General features: G+C 34.4%; 1 protein-coding gene and 1 non-coding gene across 2 annotated transcripts in view; one reads left to right on the top strand and one right to left on the bottom strand.

The window, feature by feature from the left end:
* LOC139890817 (uncharacterized) overlaps nucleotides 1–22,576 on the bottom strand; it is a 144,155-nt gene that overhangs the window by 64,267 nt on the left and 57,312 nt on the right. The window lies entirely within an intron of this gene.
* On the top strand, nucleotides 19,840–19,946 carry LOC139894784 (small nucleolar RNA R71). Its single transcript, XR_011775268.1, has one exon. It is a non-coding gene; the product is annotated as a small nucleolar RNA R71 (small nucleolar RNA).

Genomic DNA, 22,576 nt, shown 5'->3' with positions numbered 1-22,576 from the left:
TTTGTTCCTTTCGTTCTATTAACCCCTGGTCCGTAGACCTCACACTTCGCCGCGCTATGACCATTTCTTTTACACTTGTTGCAAAATTTGGTGCAGAACCCCGAGTGATACTTTTCACACCTTTGGCATAGCTGCTTCTGATTGTTGTTGTTGTTGCAGTTATTATTGTTGTTTGGATGATTGTTGTAGTTGCTATTGTTGTTGTTGTTGTTGTTGGGCCGTTTGTTGTAGTTGCGATTGATGTTGCGATTGTTGGGATAATTGTTGCGATTATTGTTGTTGTTGTATTGGTGATTCTTATCACCGTTTTCCTCCCACTTTCTTTTGACTTGCTTCACATTGGCCTCTTCAGCAGTCTGTTCTTTAATTCTTTCTTCAATCTGGTTCACTAGTTTGTGAGCCATTCTACATGCCTGTTGTATGGAGGCGGGCTCGTGTGAACTTATATCTTCTTGGATTCTTTCCGGTAATCCTTTCACAAACGCGTCGATCTTCTCTTCCTCATCTTCGAATGCTCCCGGACACAATAGGCACAATTCTGTGAATCGTCTTTCGTACGTGGTAATATCAAATCCTTGGGTTCGTAACCCTCTAAGTTCTGTCTTGAGCTTATTGACCTCGGTTCTGGGACGGTACTTCTCGTTCATCAAGTGCTTGAATGCTGACCACGGTAGTGCGTACGCATCGTCTTGTCCCACTTGCTCTAGATAGGTATTCCACCATGTTAATGCAGAACCTGTGAAGGTATGCGTAGCGTACTTCACTTTGTCCTCTTCAGTACACTTACTTATGGCAAACACCGATTCGACCTTCTCGGTCCACCGTTTCAATCCGATCGGTCCTTCGGTTCCATCAAATTCCAAAGGTTTGCAGGCAGTGAATTCTTTGTAGGTGCATCCTACACGATTTCCTGTACTGCTAGATCCAATGTTATTGTTGGTATGTAGCGCAGCCTGTACTGCGGCTATGTTTGAAGCTAGAAAAGTACGGAATTCCTCTTCATTCATATTCACGGTGTGTCGAGTAGTCGGTGCCATTTCCTTCAAAATAGTCAAATGGAACAAGTTAATCATACAGAATATTAAGAGTAGTTAATAGTATTTCGTAGCATAATATGAACTCATTTATAAAAGCTTTTTCTTCATATTAGCATTTTATAAGTTTAAATTCGGGTAGTACCTACCCGTTAAGTTCATACTTAGTAGCTAATATACAATTCAACTACTACAATTCTATATGAAAAACTGATTATAATAATATTTCGCGTTCAAACTTTTATACAATATTTTACAAACTTACAATACCGCTTATTTTACATAAAGCATGAAATATAGCACACAATAACTTTGATACAAGATAGTTGTGAAGATAATTCTAGCTAGTACACAAGTCGTTCAGCAAAGGTAATAAAGACACGTAATTCATACGTCCAGAAACAAGTCAAGCATTCTGGTTTTACTAGGACTACTTCCCATCCTTGGTCTTGTGGAACATAACCGTTATGGCCGTTGATAAGACAGCGTATTGTAACGTCGTTAAAGGGACGAGGGTTACGTAATGTCCAACAGTCCCGTAACAATCTAAAAACCTCATTTCTTACCCCAATTACCGACTCCGTCACTTGTAGGAACATTTTGTTTAATAGTTGTAGGCCGATGTTCTTGTTCTCACTTTGGTGAGAAGCGAACATTACTAATCCGTAAGCATAACATGCTTCTTTATGTTGCATGTTAGCCGCTTTTTCTAAATCACGAAGTCTAATATTCGGATATATTGAGTCAAAATAATTTCTTAACCCATTGCGTAAAATAGCATTTGGGTTCCCCGCAATATATGCGTCAAGGTAAACACATCGTAACTTATGGATTTCCCAATGTGATATCCCCCATCTTTCGAACGAAAGCCTTTTATAAACCAAGGCATTCTTGGAACGTTCTTCGAATGTCTTACAAACTGATCTCGCCTTAAATAGTTGTGCCGAAGAATTCTGACCGACTCTAGACAAGATTTCATCAACCATGTCTCCGGGTAGGTCTCTTAAAATATTGGGTTGTCTATCCATTTTGTGTTTTTATACTGTAAAATAGACAAGAGTTAGATTCATAAAAAAAATACTTATTAATACAAGCAATTTTTACATATATCATAAAGCATAAGCACACTATATTACATATATTACACCACACGAATACAACTATCTTATTCCGACTCGCTTGTTCCTTCTTCTTCGGTTTTGGTTCGTTTTGCCAAGTTTCTAGGGATATATGATGTTCCCCTAATACGAGCCGTCGTGATCCACATTGGTTTAGAAAAACCTGGTGGTTTAGAGGTTCCCGGGTCATTGTTACAACTTAAGGACTTCGGGGGTTGACGATACATATAAAGTTCATCGGGGTTGGAATTATATTTCTCTATTTTTATGCCCTTTCCCTTATTATTTTCTTTTGCCTTTTTAAATTCAGTTGGGGTAATTTCTATAACATCATCGGAATTCTCGTCGGAATCCGATTCATCGGAGAATTGGTAATCCTCCCAATATTTTGCTTCCTTGGCGGAAACACCATTGACCATAATTAACCTTGGTCGGTTGGTTGAGGATTTTCTTTTACTTAACCGTTTTATTATTTCCCCCACCGGTTCTATTTCTTCATCCGGTTCCGATTCTTCTTCCGGTTTCGATTCTTCTTCCGGTTCCGACTCTTCTTCCGGTTCCTCTTCGGGAACTTGTGAATCAGTCCACGAATCATTCCAATTTACATTTGACTCTTCATTATTATTAGGTGAGTCAATGGGACTTGTTCTAGAGGTAGACATCTATCACATAATATCAAACGCGTTAAGAGATTAATATATCACATAATATTCACATGTTAAAAATATATAGTTTCCAACAAAATTTGTTAAGCAATCATTTTTCAAGTAAACACGGTCGAAGTCCAGACTCACTAATGCATCCTAACAAACTCGATAAGACACACTAATGCAAAATTCTGGTTCTCTAAGACCAACGCTCGGATACCAACTGAAATGTCCCGTTCTTATTGATTAAAAACGTTCCATATTAATTGATTTCGTTGCGAGGTTTTGACCTCTATATGAGACGTTTTTCAAAGACTGCATTCATTTTAAAACAAACCATAACCTTTATTTCATCAATAAAGGTTTAAAAAGCTTTACGTAGATTATCAAATAATGATAATCTAAAATATCCTGTTTACACACGACCATTACATAATGGTTTACAATACAAATATGTTACAACAAAATAAGTTTCTTGAATGCAGTTTTTACACAATATCATACAAGCATGGACTCCAAATCTCGTCCTTATTTAAGTATGCGACAGCGGAAGCTCTTAATAATCACCTGAGAATAAACATGCTTAAAACGTCAACAAAAATGTTGGTGAGTTATAGGTTTAACCTATATATATCAAATCATAATAATAGACCACAAGATTTCATATTTCAATACACATCCCATACATAGAGATAAAAATCATTCATATGGTGAACACCTGGTAACCGACATTAACAAGATGCATATATAAGAATATCCCCATCATTCCGGGACGCCCTTCGGATATGATATAAATTTCGAAGTACTAAAGCATCCAGTACTTTGGATGGGGTTTGTTAAGCCCAATAGATCTATCTTTAGGATTCGCATCAATTAGGGTGTCTGTTCCCTAATTCTTAGATTACCAGACTTAATAAAAAGGGGCATATTCGATTTTGATAATTCAACCATAGAATGTAGTTTCACTTACTTGTGTCTATTTTGTAAATCATTTATAAAACCTGCATGTATTCTCATCCCAAAAATATTAGATTTTAAAAGTGGGACTATAACTCACTTTCACAGATTTTTACTTCGTCGGGAAGTAAGACTTGGCCACTGGTTGATTCACGAACCTATAACAACATATACATATATATCAAAGTATGTTCAAAATATATTTACAACACTTTTAATATATTTTGATGTTTTAAGTTTATTAAGTCAGCTGTCCTCGTTAGTAACCTACAACTAGTTGTCCACAGTTAGATGTACATAAATAAATCGATAAATATTATCTTGAATCAATCCACGACCCAGTGTATACGTATCTCAGTATTGATCACAACTCAAACTATATATATTTTGAAATCAACCTCAACCCTGTATAGCTAACTCCAACATTCACATATAGAGTGTCTATGGTTGTTCCGAAATATATATAGATGTGTCGAAATGATAGGTCGAAACATTGTATACGTGTCTATGGTATCTCAAGATTACATAATATACAATACAAGTTGATTAAGTTATGGTTGGAATAGATTTGTTACCAATTTTCACGTAGCTAAAATGAGAAAAATTATCCAATCTTGTTTTACCCATAACTTCTTCATTTTAAATCCGTTTTGAGTGAATCAAATTGCTATGGTTTTATATTGAACTCTATTTTATGAATCTAAACAGAAAAAGTATAGGTTTATAGTCGGAAAAATAAGTTACAAGTCGTTTTTGTAAAGGTAGTCATTTCAGTCGAAAGAACGACGTCTAGATGACCATTTTAGAAAACATACTTCCACTTTGAGTTTAACCATAATTTTTGGATATAGTTTCATGTTCATAATAAAAATCATTTTCTCAGAATAACAACTTTTAAATCAAAGTTTATCATAGTTTTTAATTAACTAACCCAAAACAGCCCGCGGTGTTACTACGACGGCGTAAATCCGGTTTTACGGTGTTTTTCGTGTTTCCAGGTTTTAAATCATTAAGTTAGCATATCATATAGATATAGAACATGTGTTTAGTTGATTTTAAAAGTCAAGTTAGAAGGATTAACTTTTGTTTGCGAACAAGTTTAGAATTAACTAAACTATGTTCTAGTGATTACAAGTTTAAACCTTCGAATAAGATAGCTTTACATGTATGAATCGAATGATGTTATGAACATCATTACTACCTTAAGTTCCTTGGATAAACCTACTGGAAAAGAGAAAAATGGATCTAGCTTCAATGGATCCTTGGATGGCTCGAAGTTCTTGAAGCAGAATCATGACACGAAAACAAGTTCAAGTAAGATCATCACTTGAAATAAGATTGTTATAGTTATAGAAATTGAACCAAAGTTTGAATATGATTATTACCTTGTATTAGAATGATAACCTACTGTAAGAAACAAAGATTTCTTGAGGTTGGATGATCACCTTACAAGATTGGAAGTGAGCTAGCAAACTTGAAAGTATTCTTGATTTTATGAAACTAGAACTTTTGGAATTTATGAAGAACACTTAGAACTTGAAGATAGAACTTGAGAGAGATCAATTAGATGAAGAAAATTGAAGAATGAAAGTGTTTGTAGGTGTTTTTGGTCGTTGGTGTATGGATTAGATATAAAGGATATGTAATTTTGTTTTCATGTAAATAAGTCATGAATGATTACTCATATTTTTGTAATTTTATGAGATATTTCATGCTAGTTGCCAAATGATGGTTCCCACATGTGTTAGGTGACTCACATGGGCTGCTAAGAGCTGATCATTGGAGTGTATATACCAATAGTACATACATCTAAAAGCTGTGTATTGTACGAGTACGAATACGGGTGCATACGAGTAGAATTGTTGATGAAACTGAACGAGGATGTAATTGTAAGCATTTTTGTTAAGTAGAAGTATTTTGATAAGTGTCTTGAAGTCTTTCAAAAGTGTATGAATACATATTAAAACACTACATGTATATACATTTTAACTGAGTCGTTAAGTCATCGTTAGTCGTTACATGTAAATGTTGTTTTGAAACCTTTAGGTTAACGATCTTGTTGAATGTTGTTAACCCATTGTTTATTATAACAAATGAGATGTTAAATTGTTATATTATCATGATATTATGATATATAATATATCTTAGTATGATGTATATACTGTTAAATGTCGTTACAACGATAATCGTTACATATATGTCTCGTTTCGAAATCATTAAGTTAGTAGTCTTATTTTTACATATGTAATTCATTGTTAATACACTTAATAATATATTTACTTATCATTTAACATAATTAACCAAGTGTATCAATATCTTAATATGATTCATATGTACCTAGTAAGACGTTGTTATAACGATAATAGTTATATATATCATTTTCGAGTTTCTTAAATTAATAGTCTCATTTTTATGTATATAACTCATTGTTAAAATACCTAATGAGATACATACTTATAATAAAATCATGTTAACTATATATATAACCATATATATGTCATCGTATAGTTTTTACATGTTTTAACGTTCGTGAATCACCGGTCAACTTGGGTGGTCAATTGTCTATATGAAACATATTTCAATTAATCAAGTCTTAACAAGTTTAATTGCTTAACATGTTGGAAACATTTAATCATGTAAATATCAATCTCAATTAATATATATAAACATGGAAAAGTTCGGGTCACTACAATGTTGACTTTGATGTTGCAAAGAAATTCGTTAAGTTTCTAGAAAAATTCAAGGAATCGACAGTAGCGGTTTCAGCATCTACAAAACCTCTTGCTCATACCTTTTTTAGTGTACTATTAGATATTGATGGTCACTTACGTGAGTGGTCGGCCGATCTTGATTTTTGTTTGATGGTTAATCCGATGAGATTAAAATTTGAAAAGTATTGGGGCAAGTTAGATAAACTAAATGACTTCATGTACTTTGCTGTACTATTGGATCCAACGATGAAAAAAGTATTTATGAAACATTGTTTTAGAATCGTCGTTATGAATAGCATGAACATGGATAATACATTGTCAAAAGTTGAAGTTGAGAAGAAGGTCGGTGAAACGATGGTTGATGTTGAAACAAGGATGGAAGGTTTGTTTAGAACTTATGTACAAAAGTTTGAAAAAAGTAGTCATAATTCGGGAACTCAAGAATCACAAACTCAAGAGAATGTTGTTACGGGTCAAGGGATTAATAGCTTCCTTTCCAAGTGGAGAAGCGTTGAAGAAAATAGTAGTTCATTTGAGGTTGAAACGGAATTATCAAGGTACCTAAATGAGCCAAAGTTGAATTGGTTTCCCACTTTTGACATACTAAAGTGGTGGAAGCAAAACGAGGAGCGTTTTCCAATTGTAGCACGGATGGCTCGAGGTAAATTACTTACTTTTTTTTTATTGTATTTGAATTATAATTTGTTACATTAGTATGACTTTTTTGATCATTTAAAATTGTTAGATATATTGGCGATACAAATATCTAGTGTGGCATCGGAGTCGGCATTTAGTGTGGGTGGTCGTGTACTTGACCCGTATAGAACAAGGTTATCGCCCCAAATAGTTGAAGCTTTGATTTGCACCCAAGATTGGGTAAACAAATCAACTAAGCCTATATTTGAAGATGAAGTAATTGATCTATTAAATGACGATGACATTGCTATTGGTAATCTTATTTGTAAAAAGTTTATGTATACGTTAGTGTCCTACAAAATGAGTAATTAACTAAATTTGTGTATTCAATTATATAGAGATGGAAGAGGCGATCAAAGAACAAAACAAAAAAGGAAAAGAGAAAGTGTCCCCGTAAGGTTAGAAGGATTTGGTGCTATTTTTGCTGTTTTGGTGCTTTTTTGATGCGTAAAAAGCTGTTTTGGTGCTGTTTTTGTGGTCTTGGTGCTGATTTGGTGTTGTTTTTGCTGTCTTGGTGCTGTTTTGGTGCTGTTTAGGTGCTGTTTTTGCTGATTTGGTGCTGTTTGGAAGCTTAAAAGGCTGTTTTTTGCTACTGAATTGCTGTTAAATTGTTGCTGTTTGCTGTTTTTGTTGTTAAAATGTTGCTGAATTTTGTTAAAATGTTGCTGAATTTAGTTAAAATGTTGCTGTTTTTGCTGAATTTTGTTTAAATGTTGCTGTTTTTGCTGTTTTAATGATCCTCTTGATGCTGTTTTTTTTATGAATTATGTTGATTGAAGTCCATATTTTTTGCAGTAAAAATTCGGTACTAACAGGTAAAATACCGAAAATTACCAGTACCGAACCGGTACCGGTATTGGAAAAACGGTACGGTATCGGTATTCGAAATTGGGTAAATTCGGTACCGGTACTTTTCGGTTCTGGTACGGTTCGGTACCGGTTCCGTACCGTGCTCATCCCTAGTTTTACCCTGTTTTGTACAATTGACAATATACATACAATACAAATATAAACATGTATGGCAATTTGAAATGGGACTTAAAATCCCACTTTCAAATCCTAAATGTTAAATATTAGTACACAATATTAATAAAAATGAAAAAAAATTACACAAATATATCCAATAACATAAGGTTAAACATGAATAAGTAAAAAGATAAAAACATAAAAATCATAAAAATAACCAATGGAACTAAATCAGCCTGGATAGGGGTTCCAGTTCATCTCTTCAAGTGGGTTCCATTGTTGGTTATAGGTGTCCTGATAGGCTTGGTTATAGTCATACCGGTTAAAGGGTGGTCGGATGTCGGGGTTGTGTGGCGGAAAATGAGCAGGTCGAGTAGGCACGTAATTATTTGGTACCTGATATGATAGCTGGCTCATGATTTGGTGCTGATGAACTAACCAGCTATCGTGTTGGCGTCGCCTATAATTCTCGTATACTCGCTCGGAGTTCCACTGCTCATACATACTATGTCTGGCCGCGCTCGTCATTGCTTCCTCATCTATACGAACGTGGACGTCAAGAATATCATCTCGAAAGACATCCCTAATGTCTTCCGCTTCCTCCATTTCCTCGTCTAAGCCTCTCTCTACCTGAGGATGATTACCTTCATAGGGCAATGCCTGGTTGCGTCTACTCTTCAATACCTTAGCACCCACATAAATCCGCAATCCTATGGTCTCATCCTGTTCTCTACAAATCTGTAATGGACCCCCTTGGTTCCTATCAACACCTAAATACTCTCCAATGAGAGTAACAAAAATACCTCCTCCTATTATACTCCCGTCCTGCATTCCTTCTACCATTTTAGATAAATAAAAACCAACACAGTAAGGGATATTAGCAAAGCTTCTCGGGTCTCGAATACACTTTAGGTAAAATAAATCATGTAAGGTCATTTTCTCCTTATTGTGACCTCTCTGTGTAATCGAGTTAGCCAAAAATCTATGAATTACACGAAGCTCGGCTTTGTTAATATGTAAGTAGGAGTGTTTTCCTCCCAGTGTAAAAACATTATAGTTTGACATACGCCTCCAAACGGCGTTCGCGTCAAAGTTCCTATCTACCCTTTCACCACGATAAATCAAACTCATACAATCGGGTAGTAGCAATTCACTAGGAGTGTAAACCTGTAATGCCCTGGCCATGTCCATCATGGATATCCTGTACATCCTACCGCCAAGGATAAATCTAAGAAAACTTCTATCTTCTAACATATCTACATCTACATTTAACGCTATAGTACTCATCAGCTCAACACACCATTCCTTATATACAGGTCTACGAATGGTGAAAAGACTTTCCCAATCTGTAAAAGAAGAACTGCCATACCTTTGAATCAAATGCTGTCTAACACGGTCAGCTAGATGGACCGTTTCCAAAGGATTCCAATCAATTACTCTCGGCACCTCTACCTCTTTTGTTACCAATTTAAATTTATTACTTTGATATGCCGGGTAATCTCTCCAACGTCTATCGAATCTCAGATTAGGATGCAATGTGTGTTTCGGAATTGTTGGGTATTTGTGACACAGCTATTTTTTTTTATACGTGGCGGAAGCATAATATTAATTAATTACTATATCAACATTTGTACAAACCGATGTCACGTGTCATTAAAACAATTTACATATTAATAGGAAGAGACGTAAATACATTCTGTTTTCAAAGGTACACGGTTCATATTCTAAAAGACCACATCAGAGTTAACCCTGTCAAACATAACATCATCATGCCCGTCTTCTCCCAAAAGCACTATCTACAAAAGCTAACAACCTGCAGGGAGGAGATGGAGGGGAATTAGCACGAAGCTAAGTGAGTACGACTAACTACAGGCCATAGTATACATAAGTGTTATACTAATCATGTCACTTAGTCTAACACACAAACATCACCCAAGTGCCATCTACAGAGACTCTGGCGGCTCGGCCAAACCATTAACCACCAGCTGATCGGACTGGGGCTTACCAGAAGTTCCTCCACCACCGTATGTATATACATAATCCACACGGGCACGGACGCGTCATTCACATATATATACACCACGGCTGTCTAGGCCACCACATGAGGAACCCAACCCGCAGGTTGATCTCTCCTACCGAGGCCACCACACAATAGGGACGCACTGGGCTCCAGCAGACAAGCATCAACCAACATGCAGTCATCACAATGTACCAACTATCCACAAAAATAAGTATTTCTAACAAGCATGGCAGTCATAATATAACATGCTTCTATATACTATATACTCCAGTTGGTCCCACTCACCGATTACCAGCAAACGAGAAGGTGTTCAGCTATCTAATCACTGAACCTTTTCTTTCTCCTTTTCTCCTAAGAAATACATATACACGAGTTAGTTTATGTCCATAAACACCAAATAACACAATACAAACGGGCAGCATAACGGCTAAAAATCAACACTTGGGTAAAATATTCTGCCCTGGATACTCAGTCGGTCGACTGACACTGACAGTCGGTCGACTGTCTACACAGTCGGTCGACTGACCCTCTCAGTCGGTCGACTGACACTGACAGTCGGTCGACTGTCTACACAGTCGGTCGACTGACCCTCTCAGTCGGTCGTCTCACTTGGTATATCATCAATCGGCCGAAGGTAAATCCCAGTCGATCGGTTGTCATCGTCAATCGGTCGGTTCACCCTCGGTTGGTCGACTGTCGACCGACAGTCGGCCGACTGTGTTCATCTTCTTCAGAAGCTGAACACAAGTTACGAACTTCAAGCTAAAATCGCCAAAACTCGATCTAGAGCTCATTTTCGACACCAAAACTTACCACAACTCAATCACTACATGTTATAGACTATAAACCCACAAAGTTTGGACTATAACAATCATCAAATTCATGGGTTTTGACACAAAATCAAGCTTTTTACAAAACTTACACAAAACTATGAATTTAACCACGAATTGAACACAAAAACACATGTTTCTTACCTTGTTAGAATCAGTAGACAACAAAGAACACGATTCCAAGAACAATTTGAGCTCAAGAACTAGTTTTAGCAATTAGGGTTTCAAAGGGGAAGAATTTAGGTACGGGGTAATATTTGGGAAGGGTCTGGAAAGTGCAAGAAATGCACTGCATAAGGCATCAAAAGTGGGTTAAAATCCCACACTGTGTGGCACACGGGTATTTATCAGTTATCTGATATCTTTCGTACATCATTTGGCAACCCAAACGAAGTCCAAATCAAATAAACAAACCTGTTCTGTGACCCTTGTCACAAACTGGTCCTAACCTCATCATTAAATAATACCAAACATTAAATAAAAATAAAAGCATATAATAACATTACACTAACTTAAGGGCATTCTAGTAATCTTACATCTAGGCCCACTTGAGGATGTTACAGTATTCTACAGGCGGATGCGGGAGAAATACTATGAATTCATTAGGTAACTGTAGCGGATCATAATAAGGTACGTGCTGATCAGGCTGTTGTTGTGGTTCCTGTTGTGGTACTTGTTCAGGTTCTGGCTCGTATTGTATTTCTGGTTCTGGTTCTGGAGCTGGAGCAGGCCGTCTAGATGATGATGATCCCGAACCTCCAGTATCGGCTTTCTGCAAAACACATTAAACACAAAATTTGTGCATCCAAATATGCATTAGTGTTAGCAAAATAACAATTTAAAACAATCACAATAACATGTTAAATCAAAATTAAACTTATACACATTTTCACATTTTTTTACAATTCTATACTTTTTCAAATAAGCACATATGAAAATGTATACAAAGTTCATAAGCATTTAACTCAAATAACATGTCAAAATAGTCATTACTAACAATTAAACAAGTCTCAATTGGCAATTATATCAAATTAATCAAGTTCATGAATTTTCGCCAAAAAAAGTCCATTTTAATCTTTAAAAATCATGTTTAGAGTCAATGTTTGGATCATTTAACTACCTAAACATGTTACACTACTCAATTAAGCAATAATTCATGACAAAAATCGGCCATAACTTGTTTATATCAAAAAGCCCCAAATTGCTCAAGAACACAAACCCTAGATTTCTAAAATTTTTGAAGTTTTTGGCTTCAAATCATGTTAAATAGCATAAATCTAGGTTATACATGCATAAAATACTAACAATTTATCACTAATTACACTAGAAATCAATAAAATTGCATTAGGTAAAATATTGGTAATTATCACAAAAACTAGGAATTTATAGAGTTTAGGGGTATAATTTTTACCTTTCTTGATAAACTCCTGAACAATTTCATGATTAGAGCGAAAAATTTGATGAATTACGGTAAATTTTGGTGAAATTTGGTGAATATTTGGGAGTATTTCCGGGTATGTGTGTGTGTTGTGGTGTAGAAGCAGACTCGCTGGTTCTTTTCTATCTGGCCTGTTTTTCAGCCTCATGCGATCGCATGAGGTTGAAGTGTAAACCCCATGCGATCGCATGAGGTGCCGGCTACAGTGTTTTCAGCTTTTTTTTTTTTTAAATAAAAACCTTATACTTTATAAATCATATAATTAATAAAATTTTAAAAATTTGTTTCTTTTTAGGATGAGGATTTTTCGGAACGATGTCCTAGTCCGTCCCTCGACAAAAATTTTAAAATTTGTCACTTTTAAGCGCGGTTTTAAAAGCAAAGATTTTTGGATTTTTTAAATATTTTTGTCATACTTTAATTCAATAAGATTAAAAATAATGATAATAAAAGTTCTCGTCCCTCCCTCGGGTAAAGCAATTTCGGTTCAAAGACCTAGTCTTCAACTTACGACGAATTTTAAAAATCATATTTTTAACTTACGAAATAAAGTAAATTTTTGTTTTTAAATTCACACCAAACTTAAATTTAAAATACATAAAATTAAAAATTCATATTAAAAATTCACACCAAACTTAAATTATATTTTTGTTTCCATACATACAAACTTATATTAAAAATATTAATTTTTCAAATATTTACAATTTTAAATATATATTAATTTTAACAAGTTTACAATATTATTTTAATATTAATATATTAATTTTAAAAACATGGTAAAAATAAAATTAAAAATATTTTTGGCTTTTATCCCACTTTAATCAATCAAATATTATCAAAAATATACGCCCCTCTTTTCGGTAAAGTAATTTCGGTTTCATAACCTAATTTAACTCATGACGAATTTTTGAAATATTTTGGTTGATTGATTAAAGATATTTATACCTTAAGAATAAACGGTAAATTTCGCAGTGATGTAATAAATTTTTGTATGATATCAATAATTTCGGTCGCAAGACCTAATTTTATCGAATACCAATTTAATACTTTATAGCGAACAAATTAGCGTTTATTATCAAAAGGTTAAAAATAAAAATAAAAATAAAAACTGTACAAACTTACCTGTGAAATATATTTCTTAGTGATATGCTCTAGTCCACTCATAAGATAGTCGGACTAATTGGTTTTCCATAGCTACATAGGCGTAACCTCGAGCATTCAACGTTTTTTCTTCTAAACATATGAACGGTCCATCTCTGCATAAAGTAACGAACTCGGTGTTGGAATATGTCTGATTCGTCGAGCATTTTCCTTCGTGTGACCATTTTCCGCATTTGTGACATCTTTCAAGGTGTCGTGCTCTTCTTTTCGCTGCGGATTTTGATTTTCCTTTACCAAATTGTAACTTATTATTTTTGCATCTGGATTCTTTTCTTACTCCGTCCAATTTACCTCTGATTAATGATACTGTTTCACTTGGAAGGGTGTCATTATTACGTTTAGTGATCAAAGCGTGTAGCATTAGACCATGGTTTAATTCACAGGAAGTCTTCATCTCGCAAAACCTAAAAAAATAAAAATTCAGAGTGGGGGGAGAAGACTAGTTCTTTAGGGTCTGCTAGGGAAAGACCATTCGGGTTTCATTCTCGAGAACTACACGAAAACAGAAAATCTAACTCTAACAGAAATATATAAACCTCCCTACACTTAGTTGACATTGTGATTAACATTATTTTCAATTGGATCATCAACAACTTGTATATCTTTGACTTTTACTTCAATCCATTTGTTGATTTCCTCCGTAGCTTTCACAAATTCAACTAACATCGCCTTTTCTTTTGGCGATAAATTGGATACTAATCGGTTACATAACTTAAAGTTTCCCTTAATCTTAGCGTCGTGAATCCGTTTATAAAGTTTCTTCGTTGAACTGTTAAAAATGGGTTCATTTAATTTTGTATCATCAACGGGATTCTTTGTGATTGGATCATCATTAAGTGTTTCTTCATCTTCCCCACACTTATACGTTTTTATTGGTTTAACAGTTTTGGTTGGTGGAGATCTAAACTTTCGGTTCACAAAGGTGATCTATGTATCACCATCCCTAAGTGTCATTCTACCTTCTCTTACATCAATGAATGCCTCGGTGGTTGCTAAAAATGGGCAACCTAGAATTAGAGGAATATCAAGGTTTTCCTCCATATTAATCACTATGAAGTTTGTAACAAAGGTCAAACTTCCCACGTTAACAAGTAAATTATTTGCTATTCCAACCGGGTGTTTAATGGTTTGGTCAAATGATTGAACACCTATTTTGGTTGGTTTTAATTTACCCATGCCTAATCTTTTGTATAAGGAAAAAGGCATAATATTTGCACTTGCTCCTAAATCTGCGAGTCCATTATATACAGCACCATCATTAAGCAAGCAAGAAATGATAAATTCACCCGGGTCTCCTGCTTTAGTAAGTCGAGTTAGTTTGTAAACCTTTTTCGGGTGTTCTTTTCTTAGTTCTTTCACTTCTATTTGAACTTCTTGTTCACATTTTTCTTCATTTCTTGGAATGGGAGGTTTATATAAGAATTCTTCTTCATCACTCAAATTTGAATCCTCCCTATTTTCCAATTTTGATTTTTCATATGTTGTTGATAACATATTTATGTTTTCATTTTGAAGGTTTTCTTGGATGGTGAAATTATGATTGACTTCATTGTCAACTTCCATCTGACCATGTATGCAATGTTTAACTCTGTGACTATTAACTTTAAATTCAATCCCATTTGAATTTATTAACTCTACTGTTCCGTATGGGAAAACTCTTTTGACTATAAATGGTCCAGACCATCTTGATTTCAATTTTTCAGGAAATAGCTTGAATCGTGAATTGAAAAGAAGAACTCTGTCTCCTTCTTTAAATTCTTTTGAACTTCTGATTCTTTTATCATGCCATTTCTTTGTTCTTTCTTTATAGATTAACGAATTTTCGTATGCTTCATGTCTTAATTCATCTAATTCGTTTAGCTGACTTAATCGTAGACGTCCGGCTTCATGTAAATCAAGATTACATGTCTTCAAAGCCCAAAATGCTTTGTGTTCAATTTCTACTGGAAGATGACATGCTTTGTAGGCTGTTCTAAAAGCCCAGAGTGCATCCTCCAATTTTATGGACCATTCCTTCAAATTTGATCCTACGGTTTTCTCTAGAATACGTTTTAATGATCGGTTGGTATTTTCAACTTGTCCACTTGTTTGTGGATGATATGCGGTGGAGATTTTATGAGTTACTCCATATCTTTTAAGAACTTTCTCAAGTTGATTGTTACAAAAATGAGTACCCCGATCACTTATTAAAGCTTTCGGTGTCCCAAACCTTGCAAAAAGACGTTTTAAAAAGTTGACTACAACTCGTGCATCGTTAGTTGGGAGAGCTTGTGCTTCCGCCCATTTAGATACATAATCAATGGCTACGATAATGTAGAGATTATTATGAGATTTTGGAAATGGACCCATAAAGTCAATACCCCAAATGTCAAATACTTCACATACTTGAATGACATTTTGTGGCATTTCATCACGTTGACTTATTTTTTCAGCCCTTTGACATGCATCACAGGATTTGCAAAGAAGGTGTGCGTCTTTGTAAATTGAAGGCCAATAGAATCCAGCATCATAAACTTTTCTTGCTGTGAGTTGAGGCCCATAATGCCCTCCTGTTGGTCCTGTCTGACAATGGTTTAAGATTTTACTAGCTTCATCTCCGAAAACACATCGGCGTATTATTCCATGGGGACAACTTTTAAACAAATGTGGATCTTTCCAGAAATAGTGTTTTATATCACTAAAGAATTTCTTTCGTTTTTGGTATGACAATCCTTTTTCAAGGAATCCACATACTAAATAGTTTGCATAGTCTGCAAACCATGGAATTTCATTATAATCTATCTTCAATAGATATTCATCAGGAAAGTTGTCTTGTATGGCCGATTCATTTAGAATTTCTAATTCAGGATTTTCAAGACGAGAAAGATGATCAGCGGCGAGATTTTCTGCTCCTCTTTTATCTCGGATTTCAATATCAAACTCTTGTAAGAGTAAGATCCAACGGATTAATCTTGGTTTGGCATCTTGTTTCGAAAATAGGTATCTAAGAGCAGAATGGTCGGTATAGACCACTGTTTTAGCTAGAACGAGATATGAACGAAATTTGTCAAAAGCAAAGACAATAGCAAGGAGTTCTTTTTCAGTAGTTGTGTAATTTGTTTGTGCTCCTTGTAACGTCTTACTAGCATAATATATAGGTTGAAATCATTTTTCAATCCTTTGTCCTAAAACGGCTCCCATTGCAAAATTACTTGCATCGCACATAAGTTCAAACGGTAGATTCTAATTTGGAGTTATCATGATTGGCGCATTAGTGAGTTTTTCTTTAAGTATATTAAAAGATTTGATGCATTCATCTGAAAAGATGAATGGAGCATCCTTTTCTAGGAGTTTATTCATAGGAGTGGCAATTTTAGAAAAATCTTTTATGAAACGTCGGTAAAAACCAGCATGCCCTAGAAAACTCCTAACTCCTCTAACATTGGTGGGATGTGAAAGTTTAGCAATTACATCTACTTTAGCTCTATCCACTTCAATTCCTTCTTTTGAGATTTTATGACCAAGAACGATGCCTTCTTTAACCATGAAATGGCATTTTTCCCAATTAAGAACTAGATTTGATTGTTCGCATCTAATAAGCATTCGTACCAGATTAACTAGACATGTTTCAAAAGTATCACCAAAGACTGAAAAGTCATCCATGAAAACTTCCATGCATTCTTCTATCATGTCGTGAAAAATCGCCATCATACACCTTTGAAAGGTTGCAGGGGCGTTGCAAAGTCCAAATGGCATGCGTTTGTAAGCAAAAGTACCATAAGGGCACGTGAATGTGGTTTTCTCTTGGTCTTCGGGTGCTATTGGAATCTGAAAGTATCCGGAAAAACCATCAAGAAAACAATAGTAACTATTTCCGGCTAATCTTTCCAACATTTGATCAATGAAAGGTAAGGGAAAGTGATCTTTTCTGGTGGCGTCATTTAATTTTCTATAATCAATACAAACACGCCATCCTGTTAGAGTCCTAGTAGGAATAAGCTCATTTTTCTCATTTGTGATGACAGTCATGCCACCCTTCTTAGGTATGCATTGAACTGGGCTTACCCATGGACTATCAGAGATTGGATAAATTAAACCTGCATCAAGCAGTTTAATAATTTCTTTCTTAACAACATCTTGCATACTAGGATTTAGTCTTCGTTGGCGTTGCACATACATTTTACGACCTTCTTCCATAAGGATTTTATGTGTGCAATACGAAGGACTTATGCCTTTAATATCATGAATCTTCTATGCAATGGCTGGTTTATGAGCTTTTAGCACAGAAATGAGGCGAGATTTTTCATTTTCAGTAAGAGAAGACGATATTATTACTGGTAATTCAGATTCACCATGTAAATAAGCGTATTCCAAATGGTTTGGAAGTGGCTTTAACTCTAATGTCGGAGGTTCTTTATCGATGATTTATATCGATATCTGTCTTTTTCTTTTAGAATTTGAATTTCTTCTGTTGTTGGTTCATATCCATTAGCCATAAGTGTAGCTAACATTTCAGTTTCATCAATTGGTTCAGTTCTTTCTCCTAAAGAACATTCTCCTGTTCCTTGTAATTCTGGAAATTCTTCTAACAATTCTGCATGTGAATCTATAGTTTGAATATAATAACATGTATCATCTGCAGATTGCGGTTGTTGCATTGCTCTATCAACTGAAAAGGTAACACTCTCATCCTCTATACTTAGGGTCAGTTTCTTACCAAACATATCTATTATTGCTTTAGCCGCGTTTAAGAATGGTCTTCCTAATATGAGAGGAACTCGAGAATCTTCTTCCATAACCAGAATAACAAAATCTACTGGAAATACTAAAGTACCAACTTTAACTAGCATGTTCTCCATTATCCCTCTAGGATATGTTACTGATCTATCAGCTAGTTGTATACTTATTCGTGTTGGTTTCAATTCTCCAAGGTCTAGTTTAGCGTATAGTGAATACGGCATTAAATTTATACTAGCACCTAAGTCTGCCAATGCTTCTATTGAACTAAGACTACCCAGAAAACATGGAATTGTGAAACTTCCTGGATCAGATAATTTTTCTGGCAACTTATTCAACAGCACTGCAGAACAATTAGCATTCATAGTAACAGCCGAGAGTTCTTCCATTTTCTTTCTATTCGAGATTAGATCTTTCAGAAATTTAGCATATCTAGGCATTCCTGAAATCACATCAATGAAAGGAAGATTTACATTTATCTATTTAAACATATCCAAGAATTTGGATTGCTCGGCTTCAAGTCTCTCTTTTCTCATTTTACTCGGGTAAGGAAGTGGTGGTTGGTATGGTTTAACATAAAGTTTAGCCTTAACTGTGTTATCTTCATTAACCTTTTCCACTACCGGTTCTTTTTCCTTATTTTGTTTAGGTTGTGGTTCTTGTGGAGTAGGAATAGCTTCATCGGAAATTATAGGTATTTCAGGTGGTTTAAGTGTAATACCACTTCTTGTGGTAATGGCTTTAGCTGTTTCATTCCGGGGGTTAGCATTTGTATCACTAGGTAGACTTCCGGGTTTTCTTTCACCTATCAACCTTGCTAGGTTTCTTACTTCTTGTTCCAGATTTTGAATAGAAGCTTGTTGATTTCTAAATGCTTGAGCATTTTGTTCATTGGTTTGCTTCTGAGATGTGAAAAACTGTGTTTGAGATTCAACTAGCTTCGTCATCATATCTTCTAAATTTGGCTATTTATCATCGATTTGTGGTGGTTTGTTTTGAAAATTAGGCCTTTGCTGATTGTAAGTATTATTAGATACTTGTTGATTGCTAGGACCTTGTTGGTTGTTGTATGGAACATTTCGATTATAATTCTGGTTTTGATTGTAAATTGGTCTTGGCGGTTGTTAATTATTCTGATAATTATTTCCAGGCCTTTGGTTTATGTATGAAACATTCTCTCTTTGTTCCATTGTTAATTCAATACTGAGACAATCTTTTGTTAAATGTGGTCCTCCACACTGCTCACAACTAATTCGTATTGAGTGGATATCTTTAGTCATCTTTTCCATTCGTCTCTCGACAGCATCTATCTTTGCGGAAATGGAATCTAAGTCATGGCTAGAATCGGCTCTAGCTGCTTTAGATGATCTAACGATATCTTTTTCTTGGTGCCACTCATGTGAGTGGGAAGCAGTGTTATCAATAATTTTATAAGCATCAGTTTCTGTTTTCTTCATAATGGAACCACCAGCTGCTATGTCTATGTCTTTCCTTGTAGTGATGTCGCATCCTTGGTAGAATATTTGTACTATTTGACAGGTGTCTAAACCATGTTGCGGACATCCTCTTAATAACTTTCCAAATCTTTTCCATGCCTCATATAGAGTTTCATTTGGCTTCTGTGTGAATGTAACAATTTCTCCTTGAAGTCTTACGGCTTTTGATGCCGGAAAGAATTGTTTAAGAAATTTTTCAACTAAAACGTCCCATGTATCAATCGCCCCTTCAGGTAACGAGTCCAACCAATCTTTGGCTTCTTCCTTTAAAGTCCAGGGAAATAACATGAGATATATCTGTTCATCCTCTACTTCTCTTATTTTAAATAGAGTGCAGATCCTATTAAAGGTACGAAGATGTTCATTTGGATCTTCCTTCGACGCACCACTAAATTGGCATTGATTAGTTACCATGTGTAGAATTTGTCCTTTGATTTCATAATCTGGCGCATTAATTTCTGGATGAGTAATTGCGTGACCTTGGCCAGTGTGTTTAGCTCGCATTCGGTCTTCCATACTTAAAGGTTCCAGATTTTCCATGATTGAATTTGTTGAATCTGAATCACTAGAGGATTCTGATTTAATGGTTCGTTCCTCAACAATCTCTGTTTGAATGATAGGTGGTTCCGGAGGAAAGATTAGTGGTTCAGGATCTATGAATTGTCCCTGAATATTCTCCGGATTATCAATTGTGAGGTCGGGTTCAAAAAATGGATTATCAGAAATTTGAATTGGAGTACTTGGTCGACTGGATGACGATTCTAAAAAAAAATCAACGGCGACAATATTTGCTAAATGTCTTGATCGAGTTACAGGTGGTGAACGTACAAAAGGTGGTGAACGTTTTGCTCGGTGCATTCACTGAATATCCTATTAGTTTTTTTTAAAAAGAAAGAAAAATTATATATGTTATCCAATTAATAGACTTTTCTGATTTTGCCCACGTTTCGAATAGCCAAAAGATGCAGCAGAGGGGCAGGATTCGTTTGGTCTCAATATAATTGAGTACTGTTTGGCTCCAATAACCCGGTCCACGTACAAATCCAACTATTACTACGAACCAGAAAATTTTGATGTCTATCAATTTAACCACTTAAAATAATTTTTCGTAATTTAAAGAAATATTAGATAAGAAATAGAGAAAATTCTAAGTCCTAAAAACTAGAATGGCGAGAAATAAGAAAGAAAAAGAGCGCGTCGAAAAAAGTCGAAAAAGAAAAGGATGAAAAATAATAGGCGTCGCAAAATAAAAATAAGAAAGTAGCGTGTCGAAACTTAAAAAGGAACTAAAAACTAAGAATTAAAAGTTGCGTCTTAAAATATTAAAGCTAAAAAGAAATACTATATCCCAAATGACAATAACTTAAAAAGATACTAAAACTTAAAAAGGCGTCGCAAAATTCTAAAGCACCTAGATCTTAGTATAAAGAAAAAGCACTTAAGGAATTTTACGGCAAATCTTAAAAATCTAGAAATAAAAATAACTATGGCAAAAACTATGTCTTAAAACTAAATATAAGCGAAAAATACAAATATTACGCTAAATAATTAAAAAGAGTACAAAATATAAAAATATACTAAAAGTTGTAAAAAGAACAATTTTTATAAAAATATTATTTTTAGATTAATTATTTTATAAAACTATTAAATTTGTAATTTATTTAAACTAATTAAACTTAATAATACAAATACAAATAATAAATAAACTAAACTAAATAATATAAAAATATAACCCTAATTAGGGTTAAAGTAATAATAAAAAAATACCCCGTAATTAATGCTGAATTAGGTTAAAACAGGCGTGTCTGACACTCTCATGCGATCGCATGAGAAATTGCCTTCGGGCTCATGCGATCGCATGAGCTAGGTTTTTGGGCCACGGTCTGGACTGCTACAGTACCAGGCCGAGAGTATTTATAATTTTTTTTTTAAATTTCTGTTATATATTTATACAAAATATTTAAATAAAACTTATATTTTTATAAAACAAAGATAAAGAAATTTTATAGAACTTATATATTTAACAAATTCTTAAAAATATTTATATTTTTGTTTTTTTTCTTTCTATTTTCGAATATTTAAAACGTATTTTTACAAAAACTTATTTTTATAAAAGTAAACTAAATTTTTTTTTTAATAGTGTTGCACTTCCGGCGTTTTAGCTAGTCCCCGGCAGCGGCACCAAAAATACTTGATGTGCGTAGAGGTGTATATGAAATAGTGTACATTTTACTAGGAAAAACTATTAAATATGATACAATTTTACACAAGATATTTATTTATTTATAGAATGGATATACTTAAACCTTGCTACAACACTTATAGGCAGTGTACCTAATCATACAGTAGTGTAGTTTTTAGTAAGTTCGGTTCGTTCCACAGGGAAATCTTTTAAACAAAGCTTAACGCTATGTTAGTTTTATCTTATAAAAATACAAATATATATAAGTAATATTATTATTATAAAAGGGGGTTTTTACCGTTTAATGACCGGTTTGTCGATTTTTAAAACTTTAGTCGCAGTTAAAACCTAATGTAAAATATTAAATAAATACAACTTAATTTAAAACGTAAAGTAAATAATGATAATGAAATTGCGATAAAATAAAATTGCGATAATTAAAAAGTACAATAATTAGAAGTACAATTAAATACAATGACAATAAATAAAAGTGCGATAATTAAAAGTACAATTAAAAATGAAAATAAAAGAATTATGCTTATTTAAACTTCCATAATCATGATGTTTGACATGTTGATTTTTAGTTTATTCCCATGGGTTAATT

Source organism: Rutidosis leptorrhynchoides, chromosome 2 (assembly GCF_046630445.1).
Source record: "Rutidosis leptorrhynchoides isolate AG116_Rl617_1_P2 chromosome 2, CSIRO_AGI_Rlap_v1, whole genome shotgun sequence".
Classification (NCBI taxonomy): Eukaryota; Viridiplantae; Streptophyta; class Magnoliopsida; order Asterales; family Asteraceae; genus Rutidosis; species Rutidosis leptorrhynchoides.
This window is presented reverse-complemented; position numbering and strand designations above follow the sequence as displayed.